A 25,000-nucleotide genomic window follows, 5' to 3' on the forward strand; every position below is an offset into this window, starting at 1 on the left:
TTTTCTATAACCGATGTATTAAGAAATAGAGTCAAACGCAGGTGTTATTCAAATTTTGAGTAACACTTGCGATCGACAGCATTTCTTAATCTATCTGTCTGTCTGTCTGTCTGTATGTGTGTCTGTCTGTCCGTCTGCTTGCCTGCCTGTCTCTCTCTCTCTCTCTCTCTCTCTCTCTCTCTCTCTCTCTAGATATATATATATATATATATATATATATATACATACATATATATACATGTCTATCTATCTATTTATCTCTCTCTCTCTCTCTCTCTCTCTCTCTATATATATATATATATATATATATATATATATATATATATATGGAACTCATTTTCAAAATAATATTTTAATCAATATATGACACTTCCATCTATCATGTTAATCATTCAAATATATACGCTGACGTCACATAATGTGAAACTAGCTCACATCACTAACACCAGATGTCTCTTACTGTTCAGTTTTAACATGCCCTCAGTAGTATTTAATTAGATTCAGAATGGTATAACGCATAAGAATAACTTTAGAGAGCGGAAATATAAAAGAACGAGCTTAACCGAAAATAAACTCTTGATAAAAATCAAGACGCAAATATAAAAAAATAACAATAGTTGCCGAAAATTCATCAATGACTTGGGAAGAAATAGTCATAAGGCGTACTTCATAGAGTGAAATGGAACTCCATTCAACGATCTTGTCTATTCTATGCACAGGAGTAATATTTCTCTGTAATATAAACCTGGGATGTTTATGAAGCCAGGTTTAATGGGAATAATTACATTCATACAACTAGAAAATATAGTAATATATACGAAATTGCATTTAAACAAATAAAGCACATAAGAGATTACAAGGAAAATACACATACGATATATTCCGTCTGGTTACGTATAGAACTAATGGATTAAAATTGAGCAATGCTGTCATCATTCAGGCAAAATCTTGGAAGTGACGTCTAAACATAAATATGACAAATTTGCCTGTAGCAAGTAACGCCAACGTAATCCCTACTTATTCAAACTATGGTAGCTTCTGTCAGTGTTGAGAGAGAAAATATATATCTACGTAGACAATGTATATCTAGTTTTGTGGGATTCCGCGATATATAAAAGAGTTCAAGAATGATAGATATATATATATTAATGTCTCAGAGGTATGCTTTGTAAAAGACTATTACTGTGATGGATAAACAGTCGGTTGTCGTTCAGTAGAAAAGGAAATAATCTCTGAAATATTCAATGTTCTAAAATGTTTGGCTGTATAAACCAGAATATGCTAATATCGATTGAAACATGGGCGTCAATTTTATTGCACGACTGATTATGTTACAAACTAGGGTGTATTTTACTCCTCCTATAATGGTGTCAACATTTGCACACGGCCGGCAAGTTCAGAGGAGGGTTCAGAGGATCATGTTGTCCCCAGTACTCCACTGGTATTTATTTTATCGACTCTGAAGGGATGAAATGCAAAATGATATGCCGCTAAGCATTTTGCCTGGCCTTCTAAATATGCTGCCAGCTGACCGCCTTGAATTTGCTCCCATTAAAACAAAGGGGATATGTGGCGAGCCGGTTGCTTAGTTAGCACGCCGGAGGGAAATGATCAGTGGTATTTTAACCGGCTTTGTGTTCTGAGTTAGAATTCCGCACAGACCGATTTTATCTTTCATTCTCTTGGACTAGATAAAACAAATTGCCGGTAAAATCTGGGATCGATGTAAATTTGTAGCCCCTTTCCGAAATATTTCAGAAATTTTGCTTATAATAGGAAGGATTGCAATGAAGTTGAATAAAAGCATATAATGTGAAACAAGATTATATTTCCCGTGTTACTTTATCCGAATCCCTAGCGTTTCATATAATCCAGGGGTATTTCGTGTACGAAATTCCAAAGAAATGATACATATGCGTTAATCTTTTGAATATATATATATAAACAATAATACATCTCTTAGCGATGTATAAACATTAGCTGCACGACATTGTGAAATATATCTGCCATCTGTGGCTAGCCCTTAAGGGTTGATGCTACTGTAGCTTGTAGCCTGAGGAAGACATCTCTTCCAGCTGGCTATTGACATACTGGAGGAGATGTCTTTCTGAGGCTACAAGCTACATTAACATCAACCCTTAACGTTTAGCCATATATATATATATATATATATATATATATATATATATATATATATATATATATATATATATATATATATATATATATATATATATATATAAATATTAATATGTATAATAATGAATTTGTATTCAATGAAGCTAAACGTTACAAGCAAGTATTCATCGGACAAAACATACAATAAATTTATTTATCTATTTAGAAGGAGGTAATGTTTTAAGGGCATCTCTACACAACTGATAACAAAAATGAATGGTAACGAGATTTTTCAGAGAAGATCTAGCTCAAAGTGAATTGATGTGAGAGCTGGAAGAACAATCGTCTTCTCTGAAGGTTAGTAAAAATTAATGAATGCAACCCACAAAACGATCGGTTTAAATATGAACGCTTTCGTTATTCTCCGTAATTGTATGCTAACCTGAGTATAGGAGACTATTAATAGACGAAATCTCCAAAATACCAAACATCTAATATGCCAAAATAGCTCAGTGATCTAAACGAAAAAGAAAACAAAAAGTGAGATATATTCGTTAGTATAATAGAAAATGCTTCATAAAATGCTACACGAATTCGTAAATACTTTATCAGGTTTTAATATGAGATAGCATTGGCTGTTTCTATATGCACAAAGATAAGCTTTCAGCATATTTAAGCATAAAAAGACATGCGCAGATAATCCTATACTTTATAATAGCTTATTGGAACTAAAAGCAATACGAAAATATGCAAGGCCATTATATTTGAAACGCAAGAAAAAATGTCTATATGTTCGAATGAATGAAAATAAAACATTAAATTAATTATTCGACTGTATAAAGTGTATTTGGTTCTTAACTGAGACATAGATAGCAAAAGTATACACATACACAAGTAAAGAATAAACAAACATAAAAACAAATGTTTTATATGAAAAATTCAAACTTCTATCTTCAAAATACGTAGGAGAAATGTAACAGGAGTCCAAAAATGCTGTTATGTTCCAGGGAAAGAGGCCCATCTTATTGCTATAGAATTATCAGTAATTTAGCTCGTTCTGTAAGAAATTGTGGTAAACGAATGGCAACAAGTAATAACACAACATAGAAAAAATTGTGTCTACTTCATAGTGATAGTGGTTCAACAACTAAAGTAAAGTATATTTTGTTACTTACCACATATTCAATATTTCCTACAAAGTCAACGGATTATAGAATGAGATGGTTCCTAAATTGGCAATGTTCTCTTTCTGTTAATCATGATAAAGTGCATAAAAGACAAGAAATTTATGAGGATTAAGAATAGATGCTTGCCGTTGAATTATCAATGATTGCGATGAAAAGGCGAAAAACTGAAATAAAGTATACTATTATTTCCTTAATGTATCGGATCACATACATCATCGACGGACGACCGATGTTTTACAGTAATTTCCATCAAGGGAATAATATATGCAAGCCAATGAACATAATAATCTAGTTGCATCATAAATGAAAGATTTAAACATTCTCGAATAGAAGATTGCTTCCAAATGCATTCTGGAGTATATATACCCTCTCTAGCATGTAGCCCATATACTGTATGTGTGCGTCAGTGAGTGCTTAATAAGTATGTCCAAGAAACAAGCGTATAATTCATGTGCTTACTTAAAAAAGGCAGTAAACTCACGTGAAAAACAGGTACACTATTATACGCACAAACGCACGGTCACACACACACCCATACACATAACACACCCACACACACACACACACACACACACACACACATATATATATATATATATATATATATATATATATTTATATACGTGGAGGCTCAATGACCCAGTGGTTAGGGCTGCGGACTCGCGGTCATAGGATCGCGGTTTTGATTCCCAGACCGGGCGTTGTGAGTATATGTTGAACGAAAACACCTAAAGATCCACGAGGCTCCGGCAGGGGATGGTGGCGAACCCTGCTCAACTCTTCCGCCACACCTTTCTCTCACTCTTTCTTCCTGTTTCTGTTGTACCTGTGTTTCAAAGGGTCAGCCTTGTCACACACTGTGTCACGCTGAATATCCCCGAGAACTGCGTTAAGGGTACACGGGTCTGTGGAGTGCTCGGATACTTGCACATTAATTTCACGAGCAGGCTGTTCAGTTGATCGGATCGACTGGAACCCTCGACGTCGTAAGCGACGGAGTGCCAACAAAATATAGATACATATTTAAATACGCACACACACACACACACACACACACAAACTCACACAGATATGCATATATATATATATATATATATATATATATATATATATATATATATATATATATATATATATATATATATATATATATATATATAAATATATATATAAATAAATATATATATATATATATATATATATATATATTTATTTATTTATTTATTTATATATGTGTGTGTTTGTATGTATGCAGGTGCGTATGTGTGTGCTAATTTATTTGTTTTGATAAAATGTGAAGTTGTATAGAAATGTCTGATTGTCTTTCTATTCTATTCTATACTCATCTATATCTTATGTTTTTATTCAACTGTCCATTTTAGTATATTTTTATTTATTTATTTGGTTTCTTCCTTTATCATTCTAAGCTTTATTCTATTATTCATAACGGAAGGATTCTTTCACTATAACCCATTTCGTTATGGAGCCAGATAGTATGCAACGCATACTAAAATATATTGTAATAGAAAAATAGCGAAACGAAAAGTGTAACATTGCTACTTTTGTAAATTCGTCTGAGTACACGTATTCACAACTACAATGCATGACAACTGATTTACCGCATCGCGCTGGCAAAGTACACGTCTATAATTAGTGCAAATGAACAAAGTGGTCATGAATAAAGTTTCGTGCATTCCATTTTGTATCACTAATATGATATATATATATATATATATACATATATATATATATATATATATATATATATATATATATATATATATATATATATATATATATATATAATATATATATATATATATATATATATATATATATATATATATATATATATATATATATATATATATATATATATATATATATATATATATATATATATATATATATAACGCTTGAGTTAAAAATTTGAAAGCCTTTTCAAATCACAGTTGTCATACAATTTCTGGTTGAAATTTTGGCACAATGCCAGTAAGTTTAGGGCTAGCATGAATTCTTTACATCAACTCCAGTTCTCAACTGGCACTTCTTTTGTCGAAAATTCGGCGGAATTTGAACACAGAACGTTAGGACAGTCTAAATACCTCTAAACAGTTTGCCAAGTGTTCTCGTCTTATGAGAAATTACAATATTAAAAACAAAAACAATTATAACATCATCTATAACCTAACTAAGAGTAAACTTCAAAACTGTGTAATATGCAATGTGTAAATGGATACATGGCATATATTTTATTGGTAAATATGTTCCTGGCGTAAGAAATATTATGCACGGTAGTTTTAAGGTTTAGAAATGAATATATTACCACTGACAATCATATTCTTTATTTTTGAATTAACATTTTCATTGAATGACCTTACAAAGAATTCAAAAGAAATCCTATACCTCACTCACCATGGACGGCTGTGTAATATTGTATTAACTGGAGATCGGTTAAATCAGCTACGTATTAATCGGAAACACTGATATATATCATTCACAGTTAAATCGGATCTATGACAATGTATATGCATATTTCGTTAAGTACTTACCTGTTGAATTATGTGTCAGTGTGTAAGTTTATATTTAACACTCTGTGTGTGTTGACGCAAGCATTGCTATGTAATGTCTATGTACAGGATGTCGTATACATGTAATTCTCTAGTCATGTCTTCCAGGTATCTGTAGTTGTTTGACTATATCAGAGAGTTCGGAATGATATAAAATAAAAATATAAACGAAGCAATGCCAATATTTACAATGTTTGTTGTTACATTCTGTAATATATTCTCAGTCTTTGAAGAAAAAAAAATGTCAGAAGGAGAAACTATTTTGCACGTCTAAGTAGTAACGAAATTTTTTTATGTAGCACAGAAATATGATCTGTGAATGTGCTTCCAGGTTAATATTCATTTACTATAATGTTTTGATGCACACTTTCTGCGCAACGTATGTATGAATATTTTTTCACTATACTTCATTTCTAGAATCACCTTAAAACACATCTGCTTCAATATATGATTGTTCAATATGCATGTCAATGAGAACAATGGTGCCATATTTGTTTGATAGATTATGTATCTCTGTATCTACAGGAAGATGTATGTTCGTATATGTGTGTGTGTGCTCGTCTGTGCGTGTGTGTATATTTTTGCTTCTGTGTGTCTGTGAGTGTGTACATATGCACATATACGTTTGTGTATTTATATATGCAGTATAAATAGTGTTATAAATGCATGCATGTATATATAGATTTACAGATTAATAAAAAGATATAAACTAAGGCCCTATCATATTGCATAACGATTTACAATCAAATCTACATATATCTTGTTCACTCTTCATTTTTCTGTCTCCCTTTGTACACCCTCACATAAATATACGTGTATGTGCGTTTGCTTGTGTGTGTATTTATACATTGCTAGCCGTCCAGAAAAATCGAAATACATGCATATGTAATGTATAAGTAATTGGAGGAACTAGATTTTTCATATCGTCAAAAATATATTTTACTGGTTGTCACATATAACTGACCAGAACATTGCAAATATTTTCATTGGAAAAAATGTTGCCTGAAACAGCTTTAGCACTGGAGATTGTGAAAATATAATTTGAAAATAAATTTGATGCAAATATGGTTTCGAGACTGAGGTGAAATGCAATTGACAAATCAGAAGGAATATGTTAAGACCCTTACCTCAGTTTGCTATTAACAATGGATGAAGTACGTAGACGTTGTGCGTAACTCGTCTCTACTTCAGTGTCTCAACACGTCTCTAGAAACAATTTGCACTCATTTGGTTAGCAGTCAAATATTTCGTTTTTATTAAAGCGTATTTCATTCGATATAATATGCAATACGTCAGGTATATTATAATTGCATGGTGTTTACTTCATTGGCGTTTAGATTTTCTATAAAATAATCTGTGAATATACAAAGAATATTGTTGTTGTTGGCACTCCGTCGCATACGACGTCGAGGGTTCCAGTTGATTCGATCAACGGAACAGCCTGCTCGTAAAAGTAACGTGCAAGTGGCTGAGCACTCCACTTTGAACTAGTGTAAAACAACTGGCTATCATCAGCTTTGGTAAAGGAAGATCTTAAAAGAAGATGCTAAATACCAGTTAATGGGACAAGGCTCTAATAAAACGAATGATGATAATACAAGGGAACATTTTTGTCATGGGGTATTATAGCTGAATGATTTAAACAATATTGTTATATTGTACAAAGATAAAATGTGTGGTTACGAAGAAAAAATATGAAGAAAATATTATAAATATTATAACCAGAACAACCTATTGACTGACTGCATAATAACCTCCAACACCCAATGCTTCGGACTTACCGCAGCTAATATACACTAACTTTTGTCCATCATCGTGGACAACACCTACTTCACTTTCTATGACGACATATATAAACAGACAACAGGTCTCCCCATGGGATCCAGTTTTTCGGACCTACTAAGTGTGTGTATGTGTGTGTATGAGTATATGTGTGTGTGGATGTATCTATGTGTATGTATGCGTGTCACTGTTGTTATTCCGTTACTGTCATTCCGTTACTGTTATTCCGTTACTGTCATTGTCATTGTTTTTCTTACTTAAACGTATCCTTACATCTAGTGCCTTAATGCTCTGGACATTAAATTTCAATTTCAATGTGTTTAAGTTTGAACGGAAGCATTTGCGTACCGTGCAATTTCACTGCACTATGCTATATTTGCACAATACTAATTTGTGCTCCTTCACAAATGATCTGCGCTTTTGAAAATGATATATTTCCTGTGTGCAGAAACAGGGACATCTGTGTCTGTATCTTGTTTTTCTATCTAGATGTCATCCTCCACTACATTTCATTTGAAAATATTGTTTGATTTCTTCTATATTGCAATAGGATATGCTTAGTATGATAGTTCAATAAAAAATGCATACAGCAATTTGTTGCTGTTGCATGAGAAACAAAAACAACATTTATAGTCCATTCTCCTGTATGTCAGCCTTGGAATTATGTAAAGCATGTTACCGTGAATTTACTCTGAATTTCATAATAACTAATGTTTATTTTATGGATACAGCATAAGTATAGTGGATTAAATTCCTCTTTGTGCTACTCGTAATCCTGTCATAAGAGTAAATATATTCTATATTTGTGTGTGCTAAGAGATAAGATGCTACTGAGTGCCTCTGTCCACTCTCCTCACAATCTATAGTTAGTTAATCTCGCTTATTCAATACAAAATGTTCGGTGCAATCTTCAAGTTTTTATTTTTGTTTAGCTCTTTCATTAGTTACTTTCTCAAGGTATTCACTATATATATGTAATCAGAGAAGCATTATTGCTCTCCATAAATTGCGTTGATATTAAACCATATTGTAATATCTTATTCTGCAAATTTCTATTACGTTCCACTTTAATAGGGCATGTATTCATACAGTTCATAAATCCGCTATTTTAATCGATAGGATCTGCACTTGAGAATATAATACGTCTCCAGAAGTTCCACAATTGATCCATTATCCCTCTACATTTTGCAAATTAGATATTATTAGTTATGTCACACATAGTAACGTTTCGCATCTTTTATGTCTTAACACATATCACTATATTACGTGTTGATACATACATAAATCTTAAATTTCTGTTATAAATCAATAATCGTATGTCACACATAAATCCTAAAATTATGCATAACGATGAGTGTTTTGGGCATAGTTCCTGTGTATATGTTCGATGACCCTGCCGACTAATAATATATCATGAAACCATAGAAAACGGGGAAGCAAAAGAGAAATTTGTTCAAAACGGTTTCGTATGGATGAATATATGTAACTTATGTCTCAAATGTGATAGTGTGTACGCAGTGCAAACAATCTCTAAAATACCAGTAGTCACACACTCCCTCATTCCATATTTGGAATGAATTATATTTTAATTGAAAACCGTGGAAAATTGAGCAAATTTATATGAGAATCTATTACATATATTTTATTGTGTTTGAAATGGTTATGGCGCTAAATCATTTGTTCCTTTTTGACCGAATAATAATACATTATAAACGTATCTTGAGAACATCCAGCAACAAATTGTACAAGTTAAAATGAAGATAACTATTGAGAGATTTCACTTTCTATATATACAGTATTTTTCCTTCATAACTGATGTAAAATATAACATGCACGGACTGTGAGAGCTTTTTTAGTCATTCCGTCAACGTGTATATCTACTGAAATCCTAACAATCATAGTTTATAATAAACTGGTAGTTGTATATGAGTACAATAAACATTAAAAAACGTTATAATTTAGAGTAAATCCAATGGATTTATCCATTCTATTGAAGGGAGAGGTTGGTATATATATTTTCCCTGTATCTTTGCTGTTGCTCAGTGTATGTATCATATTTCCTCTAGTTTATCAGTTCCACACATGAAAAATAGTCCAGTGAAATCTTCCGTACAATAGTTAGATCACCAGATTTCTGATAACCGTAATACTTCTGATACGGTGAGACAATATATAATGAGCTAATTTGATACATTCCAGAAGATGCACGTTCTTTAGATATTATTCATATTTTTCCTGACATTACGTATGCGAGAATCGGAAACGAATTTTAGTTCAACTTCATCAATAGTTTCTACTCATTCTGTTTTCTGCTTCTTCTCCAAATAATTGCATAAATACTTACAATTATATTTACTGTAATGTAGTGCGTCATTTAGGTTGCTGAAAGCTACCTTGTTGGTTTTCCCTTTGATATTGGTAATTGTTGCATAAACTCTGTAGGCACTTTCATAAAATATTTTCGATTTCATAAAGCCTGGTAGAGACTGGTAGATATATTATTCTGCAAAGTTCGAAGAAATCTTATAATATGAAATTTGGTAAAAATAATATATTACACTGTACTCGTAAAAATGACGTTCCATTGAATTTCCCTGACTTTATATAAGTAGCACATTTAGCAGAGAGGATATTAAAATGTATTGGCACGAATAACATTTAGTTTTGTTATGTCTCAAGCTACTGCTTTCTAGCAACTTCGGATGATCTCTACTCAACCGCTACACAACTGCTACTCAACTGCTACTCGACTGCTACTCGACTGCTACTCGACTGCTACTCAACACTCCTACCACGGCCAGACAACCTCTATTTATATGTCTTGGGAGACCTTACTTCTTCGCCGGGCGGCGTCAACACAACAATTTTACTAGAATTTGATGTAAAATCTTAATGAAGACTATCTACATAAAACTAATATACAGAAGGGAAGTCGTTGAACATCGGAAGTTATATCAATCCATTTTTATTCTTAGAATATTCAGATGAAGTAGGCCAAGTATTATTTTCTGGTAAGATGTAGCATATTGAGCAGAATTGTCATCTGACTCTTCACCAAAAACAGTACAGAACGGAAAGACCAAGGTGGTGCTCCAGGATGGGACAGACTCTGGCTGAACCCAGTAAGGTTTTAGAAGAGTAATCATACAAATAATTACGATATATTATAACAATTGTTTATTTTGTTGGTATGAAAAGGAAATTTGGATTACATCTGCTTTATAATTCTGCATATTCGTTCGTACACACTTTACGCTCTAGTTAGATAGAGAGAGGTGGGGGAATGAGTATGAGAGAGAGGGAGGGATGAAAAGGAAATGCGGAAGGAGAGGCAACGAGAAGGCAGATAGCTTGGCGATGCATAACACTGCCACGTGGCTAGTGGAAGTTGGAGGCGAAGAGAAATGAGAGACATCTTTACAATGAGAGCGCGGGATTTATATGGCTAGGGTTTCTTGAGGCATGAGGTAAAGAGAAAGTATTCGAGAGAGAAAGAGAGTGAAAGAGAATCTTTGTTGGGGGAAATTTTAATTCACAGCTTACGCATTGGTTAGTGTGGGAGGAAAGGGTGCAAATGGGAGGTCGAGTGAAAGTGAGAGAGAGAGAGAGAGAGAGAGAGAGAGAGAGAGAGAGAGAGAGAGAGAGAGAGAGAGAGAGAGAGAGAGAGAGAGAGGGAGGTGGAGTATGTGAGGTAGCAGATAGCCAGCCGATGCATTACGCCGTCATGTGGTTAGTGGAAGTGAGGGGTGAAGAGAAAGCGAGAAATGTTTGCGACGTGAAGAAAGAAACTACATGATTAAAAGCTTCTTGAATAATAGGCAAACAGGAAAAGGAGCGTTAGAGAGAGAAAGAAAGAGAGAGAGAAAGATATATATATATATATATATATATATAATGTTTATAGACGACACACCACACGGAGAACTAGCCCGCAGATTTCGAAAAATCCTCAAAAGTACTAAGTTAAGGATAAATGTTATAGAAAAACCAGGGAGATCCATTAGATGAATAATATGTAAAACATATCCCTTCAGAAGAACAAAGTGTGTTGAAGAGAATTGCATTGTGTGCAAATATAGTCCTAGTACCAACTCCAAAGCCAGAAATGTGGTCTACAAAATAAGCTGTATGGATGGTGAGTGTAAAAACAGAAACACGACATACATAGGTGAAACGGCAAGAAGTTTGGCTGACAAACATTGGAGGGACTATAATAATCAAAAACAAACCTCGGTTCTGTACCAGCATGCTAAAGAACAACATGGTGGTGTACTGGACCGAATTAGCATAGAAAGCCAGTCTACACACCCCGGTGATGCATCGTTGCGACAAATACAGGAGTCGGTCCTCATAACTAAAACGGGAGCAATTTTGAACACCAAATACACGTAGATGAGGGCCTTACAATTGCCCATGGCTGCATGTGTTGTTCACACATATGATGTGGAATGTGAACGTAAATAAATAAATTAAATATATATATATATATATATATATATATATATATATATAACAGAAAGGAAACCAAAACCAATTCCAAAGTCTCTATCAGATCTGATATAAACGAAATTGTTACAAACACACATATGGACGCACATACATATAAACACGAACACATAGGTGCGTGCACACAAATGAGCGTGCACACATACGAGCTTGCACACACTCACATGCTCATACCGAACAGTTTCAAAACAACGCCAAATCATACTTTCAAAATAAATGGAAGTGGAGAGACAAGTTACTGAATAGATTGCAAGAGTGCAATGAAATAATTTAACAAAAAAACTATATAAATTAATAAAGGACTGAACCAGTGCGTGTGTTTATTACCGGCATAATGCCTCTCCCTAGGTTTAATTGTATTTCTTTCAACACACGTATCCACATCAAGAATATTGCACACGAAATACACATACCAAATATATATATATATATATGTATGTATATATGTATACACCTATATATATATATATATATATATATATATATATATATATATATATATATATATATATATATATATATATATATATATATATATATATAGAGAGAGAGAGAGAGAGAGAGAGAGAGAGAGAGAGAGAGAGAGATAAAGAGAGAGAGAAAGATGTTTTACCTGAAATATTTTAAAATCATATATTATCGTGATTGGAAATAAAATAACTTCGGAAAATAGCAATGGATGCTATATCGTTTATAATTTCAAAGAGAAACTAATGAAAATACAAACATTGCGTATATTCTCAATATCCCTTGGTGTAGATCGACTGTATTTAATGTAAATTATGTGCTGCTTTGTCAGAATTAAATACTGATGAATGATATGTGCATTAAATAATGTTGAGATTGTTTTTGTACATTTTCTGTACCGTTTATTGCATTGTCAACAATACGATTTAGGTACAATATAAATCAAAATCAACCTTTCTTTCGTGTCCTGCTAGTTAAACTAATAATGTACGCTGTACGCGTAACCACTCGTGTGGTGTGTTGTATATATGTTGTTTTGTAGCAAATTTGCTGTGTGTAGTTATATCTCCTTGCAAAGAGTATTTCATGGGACTTCCATTGATGTATGAATCTGAATTTAGACTTATCTTATGAAAAACATGATACAATTTTCTTATATAAGCATTCTGTATTGCAGGTATATTTTTCAATGGATTCTAAAGGCACGGTATAGTTTGCTTACAAAGGATATAACCTATATATCTCTCTATTTGAACAATATTCTCTTAAATATTTCGTTATATTGAAGGCTGCGAGATGCCAAAATCGTTACTGTGACGGGCAAAATGCTTAGAAGCATTTCGTCCATCTGCTTTAAAATTCTGGCGAAATTGTATTTGCTTTCGGGCGCAACAAAATAAGTACCAGTAGTCGACGTACTCCCTACCTGAACTTGCTGGGCTTGGGCAAAAATTTGAAAGCAATATGTCGTCATATTTTTTTCAGTATTTCTCAGGAAATTGTGACGATTCGTTTGTATAGTACTAATAACGGACACAACTATAAATAAGTTTCAGCGTTGTGTGATGTATTTTCTATGCATCACGTTATGTACATTTATGTAAAGAAAAAGGACACTGCAATGTTATCAAAACCTCCTTTGTAGTGATAATCACAAAATATTTCGGATCAACGGTCGCCATATTCACCTTCTAAAATTACTTCTTCAATGTTTTCATTAAACAGCAATTTCAATCTTGTTTATAACAAAGTGTACAGTTGTTTAAATGGTTATATTTGCTTTAGGGAAACACGCACTTGCTCAATGACTAGTATTAAACCAGACTTTTTTGAATTTTACAAAAATAAGAATTCGTCTGGCGAGCAAATTTTGGAGGCGAGTATCATAGACACAGGTAACTTTTTAAAGTGTAGTCCCAGCGTGGGCATAGACCAATGAGGGAGAAAAGTAAAAGATAAAAGACCATGGTTGTTGATTTATATTTCTTTTATCGAAAATGAAATGAAGGTAAGTAGACTATCTTAGGAACATGTAAGGAGAAAATAGATAGCCGGAACAAATGTCGCACAGTATTTTCATGGTTCTTTGACGATTCTGATAGGTCGGTGACTTTAAAAGATTTTTCAAATTTCAGCATGGATCAATAAATTCAGTGGAAATATTCACCCAACCTAGCTAATATATGTATATGGGTGTATATATTCCTCTCGTTTTCGATCAGAAAATATAAAAAGTGTATCTGAAGGCTTCTTTATTTCTTTTTCATCATATTGGGCATATATTCGAGTGTGCATTTTTAAACACTTGTCTGGGTTATTAACAGACAGACTTAATCTATGAAGTGATAAATGACTAAGTACCTTAAACATATGTAAAGAAACACCATGTGATGTAGAAGAAGATGCTTTCAGAACGTAAATGCTATTTTATTAGAGGACATATTCTATAAGCATGTCAAGAGAAAAATCAGAAATATATAGTACATTTCATATTAACTCGTACAATATAAACAAATGGAAATAATCACTTATGCGAGTCCATAAATTTAGGTATTTCAAAACAGTAAATAAATAGATAAATAAAAATTACGAAACATTTATCAATAGGTGAGTTATTATTTTGAGATAACCATCAAATTCACAACAGGGTTAAAAGAAGATTAATTATGGATAAATAAAATTAGAAAAACACACTACCTGTGTTCAAGATAGGTTTCAAATATATACCCTGATTTAAATATTTAAATCTTCAAATTAGCAGAAACATGTATTGAAAGAAAAAAAAATCTGTTTGCCTAAAAAGCCAAATTATACATAGAATCAATTAAAGAATTTTTATATATTTGAAATAACAATTTGTTATATGAAAATTTGTTCTGTAACGAATTAAATATAAGTATGACGTTTAACCCAACATCTCAGGGAAATCTAAAGTTATTGATTTTCCCTCGATCTATGTCAGGACAAACTTATATAATATACTCTTTTCTGTTTATGATTCTAGCGCCCATAATTGGAAGGAAAGACTCACTTCTATGTCTAGTAGGTTATGCGACTATGAATGGTTCCCGTATGAATGAGTGTTGATATTGGAGCAGATTTTCCAATTAATAAAAATGCAATTACTGCCAAAGCATGTAGGATTGTCTAGTACGATTTAATATGTGCCTGTGTATTTGTGAGCAAATTCCTACATGTGAGTACCTTTGCTACGATGGAAATTATAATTCAGTTTTCATACAGTACAATAGAATCCGATTTTGTGAATAAAAATGATATAGTTTCAGCTTAGGTATAGGACGTTATGCAAAACACATCCAATATCTAACAGAATGCAGAACTTAGAACCATCATCAGAATCATCCAGACTAACACGCGTAAGATATGGATAGCATTACAACCGACCGATTGTATAAGAGAGTGTAGCTTAGAATCTGCAGTCTCAGGAGATATATTACGACGTTAAAACGGGTTCGAGGTTTTCAGATTTAGGTAGGCCTGCATAAAGTGCATTTTGTTTAAAACACAAAGAAATGGTCTAATAACAATTAGAGGATCTAAATACATCTTTTTGTTTGAAATTTCCTGATATTGAATATTGAATATCTGCATTTATTGGACAAGTAACAAGAGGCCATACTTAACTTCGTAGATTTTCTCACTAACGTAGGAATCTTCCCTTTAAACATATGCCCACAAAATAAGGTGAAGTTCATATACAACTGAGTTGTATTTTTCCAAAATTGATACGAAGCAACAACTCCTAAACATATGTACTTCAGGAACAGTGCTTCAAGTTGGAACAATTTTTGTTCAATAACACGTGTTGTCATAAATGATGATTCCTCAAGAAATATTTTATAATTGTTCAACCAAATGGAAAAATATTTTTCAGATGGATGCTTGAATAAAAAATAGATTCTAATTTGCCAAATATACAAATCCCTCATCAAATGGATTTCTATATTTATGACATACAATAAGTTGAAAACATAGTGAAGACAAACGCTTTTACAGTTGTTGAAAATGCAGGGATACTACTTCGAAAAATAATATAACACATAAAACAGATAATAGTAAACATAAAATACATAAAGTCTGTAATGTTGCGTTTATATTCCTGGGGGGAAATTACTTCGTTAAATCGCTTAATAGAACAAACTATTCAGTTCCGTTGAGCTAGCTAATTTGATGCATAATTGTAACCTCAACAATTAATTAATCTATTAAACCGAATTATATAGAGGATTTAACGTATAATGACAAGCTAACAATTGACTCGAACAGGTTACTATTGTTACACATAATTAAAATCTCTTTTCTACTGGATTGGTCTGTGGATTGCGCAATATTCTATGTTTAGAACAATAGAGATTTGCTTATAAAGTTCTCTATTTCACAATATAACCGGATTTAAATTAATAATAAAAGAAACACTGAATTCGAGTCGATGCAGAGTTTTCCGGTGTAGTATTGTGTTTAATAAGTACCGATGCAAGAATTAAGACTATCTCATTTGCATTGCGAATATATCAGTTATTTTGGAAATAATAAACAAAGAAAGATAAGATGCTTTGATTATGTATAACTTCATATATCTCTGTTATATTGTAACGTTTGCTTTCACAGTTCATCACAGTAAACATATTTCTGATCATAGAATATTTGTTGAAAAAGTCTTGAAAATACTATTGATTATTATACTTGCGCTATTATTTGGTGAAGTGAAAGCTTTTATCTATTACTTTCAGAATTACGATTACTAGAAAATTCTTTCACTAATCAAAGGTTAGAAAACAAGAAGTAAACTACATGAAATGTTGAACGATTTTGACAACGATACTATTATATTAGTAATATATTAAAACAAATATAAAGCGTTCGACTCTCTGTTTAATATAACAATCGTACAGATTCTATTGAACTGGTTTCAAATCAAAGTAAAGTGTCAGTTGTTATATTTTTTATCTCCTCAAACCTTCAAAACAATAACAAATTTTCCAGACCTATCCAGGTAGATATCGGTGACTTGCCTTTTAATTCTTGACCTTCAGTTGCAAATATAGATTTAATTTTTTTTTAAATGTTAACTATTTTCTCAATGAACATCATCTTGCCTTTACGTTAGAGAAATATAATCCTGAGATATAATCTAAGTACCAGTCTTCCAACAGAGACAGTATACCTGCAACAAACTTATTTCTGATTTACGCATAATAATGAATGATGTTGTCATCACGAAAATGACGCATACAAGTCAATCTTTCTCGTCAGCAAATATTAGGGCAGAGACAGCAAAGACAGTCATAATTACAACAATCTGACGAAGAAAACCCCCATCAATATCATCAGGAGAAAATGTAGATATTGGTAGAGATTTTAGAACAGAAAGATATATCAGATATAGACGGTTGTAAGAAAGTAAGCGTGACGGAGAGAACATCCTTACTTATAATGCTTTAGAATGAAACACAAGGGTATAAACTGACTGCGCATATGTGCGAGACTGACTATTCTACAATCATTTAAAACCGGTAATTGGATAGCAGTAAGTTAATTCGCTTGACCTTACAGGAATACGTTATGGGCATCTTAAATATTGTTTGTATGGGCTTATGAAGGATATGTAGTGACATACCGCAGGCGTTCAAGCACGAGCGTTATTTGTCGGATGACAAATATCAATACATACCTGCTTTCATCGTCTGCGAAGCAGCTGCTTTAGTATAGTATTTCCCTACTCCGAAATCTGGATGACGTTGTGAAGTACTATATAAGAATTTCAGAAACCTTTTGACTCGGTTTTAGTGGATGTGATATCTCAGAAAGCTGAAATCAAAAGGTCAATATGATCTTCCTTATGAGGAACGTATACATAATTGCTTTCAGAATAGCCGAAAGCAGAAGTGAGGGTAGAAATTTCACGAAAGCGCTCGAGTTTGCAAACCATTCAGAATACAGAGAATTGAAATATTTCCTATAAAGAAAATATTCAAGATATTTGAATATTTGAAATATCTGAAACCTCCATTCTAAAGGTTGGAAACTCTCAGCGTATTTTGCTGGGTATGCTGTAAAGTGTCAGCTGTCCACAGCCAGCATACTAAGGTAACACTTGTTTACTGGTGATGATTCAAGAACATTGCGAAGTATTCTTGCAGTTCCAAGCAATGCTGGTGTTTTAAGAGTTCTACCTTTAGATTTGTACCAATCTTTTTGAGCCATGATGGTATTTGAGTGCTGATACTTCTCAGTGTACCAGTTACTATTGACATCACGTCTAGACTCCTCAATCTTCGTAATTCCCACTTTAAATCATCATAGCTGTTCAGATTTCCCTCTTCTTTTTCAATGAACCTGTTGTCAACGGGACATGATATGTCGATTATCATGGATGTTGTTTCATTTTTATTCACCATCATAATATCTGGTTTCCGATGTCTGGTCAGATGAGCGAACTGAATCATTGCCTCCCATAGGATAGTGCACTTTTCATTCTCCATAACTCCTAAAGGAATGTGCACATACCACCACATTGCTCTCTGTAGGATGTGATTTCCACATTCCCTCATTGCATCATTCTTGCCACATGGTCATGTCGTCATTTTTATTTGCATTGTGCCAATTTTGAGCATTCGTTAACGATGTGACATAGCACTTCACCCCTCTCACCACGCATTCTGCATTTATTACTGTCGGTAGTGTTGCTAATTTTACGCAATATTATTTTTTTAATATTATCACTATAGAGTCACAGAGCAGCGCATGCCATCGAAGTAACACTGGAATAAAGAATACGATGCCCAGTCTCCACATCATAACTACCCGTCTCACAAGGGTAACCCAGGCACATGCATCACAAGCATATGTGCGCAACAAGGCGATCTTATATCAAGATAAATAGCGCATGATCTTACAGATAGGGCCCAGTTAGAATATTCCACAGCTCGAGTAGCCCATCAGGGCTGTTTAAGGATGTTAAAGGAAACACTAATGCTTCCTGAGATTAATTATTCAAACTTCAGAGGATTCCTCTAGACACATGGCTACGATGCTCATCCACTACGTCTACTCATAATCAGAGATGCACATATCGTCAGCCACCAAGGGACAGATTTGTTTATCAGGGTCAAACACCTGATTGTATTGAGCAGAATATTTGTTGTAGCTCATATTTAAGGCCATGAAAAAATATGTACGTGATAACACCTCTGTTCAGTTAAGTTCAGAAACCACGAGAGTCATTCAGGGCATCTATTATTATCATTATTATTATTATTATTATTATTATTATTATTATTATTATTATTATTATTATTATTATTACTATTACTATTATTATTATTGTTGTTGTTGTGCTGTTGTTATTATAATTAAAAAAAGAATTATTGTCATTTTCTCCCTTTTAATCTGCCTGTTTTATTTTACAAGCCCTTGCCGATACACACCCATTCTCATGGGGCGAGTGAAGGATAAGAGATAGTACAGTATGACTGAAAGCTTGGGTGTATTGTAAGTTTCAGGGGCAGTAACGAAATATCCTCATGTAATACGACTCACACATTTAAATTGATAGGGTTTTTCTAAAGATGTTGGCAGCTCATGTCAGCACAATCTTTTGGATTTCTCTGATACATCGTTCTCCTGGATTCTTATCTCGATGTTTCTGACATCCCATGTTTATCTTACCTAAGGAACCTACAATAACTGGAGCACGTCTCACTTTACGATGCCACATATTTTGCATGTTAATTTCCAGGTCCTTATATTTGGCTAATTTATGAAATTCTTTCACAGATATATTTTTATCAGTAGGAATACTTACATCTATTAGTCTAGAAGTATTTCCTTACACGTCTTTAATAATTATGTCTGTTTGATAACAGCCTGAATTGTTCTGTCAGGGTTCAATGGAAAATCCCATAGGATTGTGATATTCGTAACTTCAACGCTTGGCTTAGGACGATGCTCATACAAGTTAGCAAGACTTTTGATATTGAAGTGTTTAGATATTTTCCAATGTAAAGACTGTCCTACACCATCGTGGCGATTTTGTATTCGCTTAGTGTCAGTACATGACATCCCGAGAGAGATGGTCTATTATCACCACCACCACCACCACCACCACCCCCGCCACCGCCGCCGCCGCCGCCACCACCGCCACGACCATCATCATCACAACCGTCGCCGTCGTCGTCGTCGTCGTCATCATTCTCATTTACAACGTTACTGGACTATCTAATTAGTAGTGATTTGATTTGAATGTTCGTAAGAAATTTCGTGAACTCCTCAAAAACGGTTTACTTTACAATGCCAGCAGGATGCAATGCTGCGCCCGTCTTGCAGCTTGGCAATATATTTCTCAATTCCATTATACTCCTAGCCTACTAAATTGCTGTTTGTGTTTTTGGGACTATGAAGCAAGTTGCCATTTAACTTTATCCATCTTGCTATATCCTGTTATTCCATTGCTGTCTCAGATACAAATATATCGATTCAACCACTATATTGATAAAAATAAAATAAATCTTATGGCTAGAAGTTTTTCTGTCTCCTCTGCTATCATAGTTGGTCTACATGCTTCAACATTATGCGTAATCGTTATGGAAAAATCAAATAAAATCCTTTAATTATCATTCAACATCACAACCTATGGCTAGTATTCAAAGCAATTTTCTGTCATTCATTTAAATTCCAATACAATATGTTACGGAGACACTCAAATCGGCATTTGTACTCTTTTTGTGCTTGCTTAATAGATGATATTCAGAGATAATTCACTCTTACATTTGGCTTTAGCTTTGATTTTGCATTCGATATAATACCATAATATATATATATATATATATATATATATATATATATATATATATAAATTATATGTATTTATTTTATCCTAATTAATAATAATTCGGCTAGAATAAATGGGTTAATAGAAACCAGGGTAGCAAAGATCACAAAATAACTATGGTGTAATTCCTGTTTTTGAGGCAGAAACTCCTTATTTTTAACATCGACGATTCCTATGGATCGCATAAATTGTAATTCTTCGAAACATATGTCGGAATAAAGTATGCAGTTATAACATGCGTTCACTCCATTCCTTAAATATATATATATATATATATATATATATATATATATATATATATAATTGTTTCCCTTTCAGGTCTTTGTACTGTCAGATAGTGGCATCGTTCTTTATTTGCAATATTCTAGGTATTTTGCACGATCGGATAATGCAATCTACCGTTTCCAAAGATATAGCCTGTCATTCATATCTCTCGCCTTGAATTCTGTTCCACTTTCATTATTTTGGGAAATATTTGTAGTCGCAGATAATTTTCATTTGTCTCTTCACATGTTAAACAGAATTTTGAAACCAATATTGTAAGAGTAGAAATAATTGCATTAATCTCTATATCTTTAAGTCATCTCATATTTATCTATTCCAGCTTGGACTAAACTCCGAATCTGTACTTCATCTCATTGTTATCTATTTCAACTTGTCGCGTTTTCATACATATATACTGTTGCTATTTCATATAAAAGTGTTTTGAAAGAGATATTTTTTTTTTATTTGGAGGAACGTTTTCCTAGTTTTATTTGAGAAAAAATATTGTAGATTAACGGTGATATCTGTCTACGATCTCATTAACATTGTGTGGTTGATGAGCGTTTATTATTTTAGACTACCATAGATATTTTCTTGGAATATCATTTACCGACACAAAATCCAGAGAAATAAAGACGTAATTCCATCGAGCTTTTTTTTATGCTTTCTCTGTCGTTGATTCGACGTTATTATTGGATTCCTAATTTGCACATATCCAAGAGACACTTTAAATATAACCCTTACATGAAACATTTTCAGAAAGTATTTATATTTTTTGGCACTGATTGCCACATTTTCATGCTACTGCTGACTTTTTCTATGATTTCAGATTTATAAATACTGTTTATGTTGCATATTGTAACATGGTGTTTTCAAATTTTTATGTTCTTTTTTCTAAACAGCTTTTACTAGATTGCTGTCGTTCTTAGTTATTTCTCATATTTCCCTTGTGAATATATTTCCTTTTAGCAGAAACGTTTACCATAACTATTTATTTTTAATTTGATTGTATTTACAGTTTAATTATTCCTACAAATACGAGTAATATATCATTATCTATTATAGCTGCAGTATAAACTTTGACGCAGTAATATATGACGTTTTTTAGTGTAAATATGTAGCTTATGTCCACTACATATTTATGGCATAATATAATGATTAAACTCTTTCGCTACATGTACAAACATGTAGTTAAATCAGTAATTTTAATGTATCTGTCGTCCAATAGAATACTGCTCGTGTGTAAACGTTCAAACATAAGTTTATATTGCGCAATACATTCCTAAGTAAATAACGAAATTGTTTAATGCATGTGATTATCATTATTAATTCTTAGCACTTTCCAATGTAGTGAACACGATCCTAAAATCCTTGGGAACCAGGTGTATATTTATCTTACTCAGTTATAATGCAGTATTTTTTGTCGATTTACTTCCCAATAATATACTTTAAGACATATATTTCCAAAGAAAACATGTTTTCTGCTTTTACATCTCTGGTGTGTATACGAATGTATTTCTATCAAACAGGCTATGTTACTCTACAGCAGTGGTCACGATGTGCTTTCTTGATATTGGTTTGGCCTTCTCGATATTGGTTTGGCCTTCAAATGACGCAACCGGCCAACTTTTCTTTGCAGTGTCACGTACTTATAGCTGAGGAGATTTGAGTAACGCAATACGATATCTTTTACTAAAAAACACAATAAATTGCTTGCGGGTCTTGAATTCAAACGTCTATCTGGTGATCGTAAATGCAACTCACTCTAACAACTATGCTGCGCAATCTATCTATCTATCTATCTATCTATCTATCTATCTATCTATCTATCTATCTATCTATCTATATATCCTTATATATATAGTAACATATATTTGCCAACTAAGACAGTCCTACAGTTGTTTATAGTCCCAGGAAGACATCTCCTCCATCTGGCTAATGACACACAGTCTGCGTCCGATTATTATTTGCAAGGGGAGGTCATCGCTTCCATCTCTAGTCTTACGTGATACACAGACTCGAGTTTCTGCGTGGTTACCTGTCCTCGGCGCATGATGATTACTAGCTAGTGATGAAAGCTCATTCCACTCGCAACTTACTGTATAATTTTCAAGCGACTCCTTGTCGCTCATCTCGTAAAAGAGAGAGAAAGAGAGATGTTATGTTAAATTTCTGAGCGAATTATAAACAGTAGCGGTAGGGAATCGTAACATAATATTTGCCAACTATACATACATATATACATACATACATATATACACACACACACACACACACACACACACACATATATATGTGGATTAGAAAGGGTACACCTGATGCGTTTGATGTACCTATGGGTAGCTCAGATTCGGCCCAGGTTGCCGATGTGGTTTGTTCCTTTATACTTGATGAGTTGGCTGATCAATTCCCAGATATCAGAGGGGGTCTGTATAGAGATGATTGTCTGCTATTTCTCAGAAATAGTTCAAAACAGCAAGTACAAAGGATAAAAAATAGATTAGTTAGATTTTTTCACAGAATGGGAATGGATATTATTTTTGAGGACAATATATCTGTAGCTAATTTCTTAGACGTTACGCTTGATCTGCATAATAAATCATATAGGCCATATCATAAACCTTTAACTAACCTGAGGTATATCAATAGATCTAGTAATCATCCAAAAGCAATAACAGATAACTTGGTCCATAGTATATCTTTAAGATTGTCCAACCTGTCTGCAAATAATCTGGTTTTTGAAGATGAGGCAAGGTTTTATAACTCCGCTTTGCTGGAAGCAGGATATAATGATAAGGTATACTATATTAAACCAGATTCTGCTTCCTCTATTGAAGATGTTAATAATAATAATATTAATAAAATTGATAATGTGAATATTAGCAATAAGGGTAGTTATAAAACTAACAATAATAATAAGAAGAATAATAATAAGAATAATGTTAACCCATTCAGTAAGCTAAAGCATAGGCCAAGATCCAACGATAGTGTACCAGGGGCTGAAAGTAGAAGGCTTAAGTTTTTTAGGGATAATAATGTAGGTTGTCATTCTAGGAAACAGGATAGTCTATGGTTCATCGTCCCTTATGGGAGGCAAGTAAAATCAAATTTAGTTAGTTTATTCAGGAATGTAGTTAGGAAACATTTTCCAATTAACTCGCTCTACTATAAGGTTATTAACGAGCATAAGGTAAGGTTCGGATTTTCAAACACCAAGAATTTGACCCAAATTATCGCCGCTCATAACTTTAAACTTTTATCCTCAAACTCTAGTCATAGTTCTGTTGACATAAACACAGAGGGTAATAATAATAATAATACAGGCAATGGTCGAGATGTTAGTCAAGACCAAAAGGATATGGATAATACCACTAACTTTGGTAATAAACTAATAGAAATATCTGAAGATAACCCTAATAGAATAAGATTCCTTAGTGCAAATGCTAAAACTAAAAACATTGTCTATAGGTGTAATGTTATAACGGATAAGAAGATTTGGAGTTATATCGGGGCTTCGTCACTTGAGGTCTCGAAACGAATTTCTAATCATTACTCTTCCTTTAGGGATAGGAGTAAGCAATATAGTACGGCGCTTAGTAATTTAGTTTGGAAATTGAAAGATGAGAAAAAGGATTACTCCCTTGAATGGTTGTTAGTAGGCAAATCGATGCCGTACGACAAGGGTAAAAGTACTTGTTCGTTATGTAACTTGGAATTATTTTCCATACTTTTTTCCAAGGGTCACCTAGTTAATA

The sequence above is a fragment of the Octopus bimaculoides genome, chromosome 10, assembly GCF_046866305.1.
Source record: "Octopus bimaculoides isolate indiv1 chromosome 10, ASM4686630v1, whole genome shotgun sequence".
Taxonomy (NCBI): Eukaryota; Metazoa; Mollusca; class Cephalopoda; order Octopoda; family Octopodidae; genus Octopus; species Octopus bimaculoides.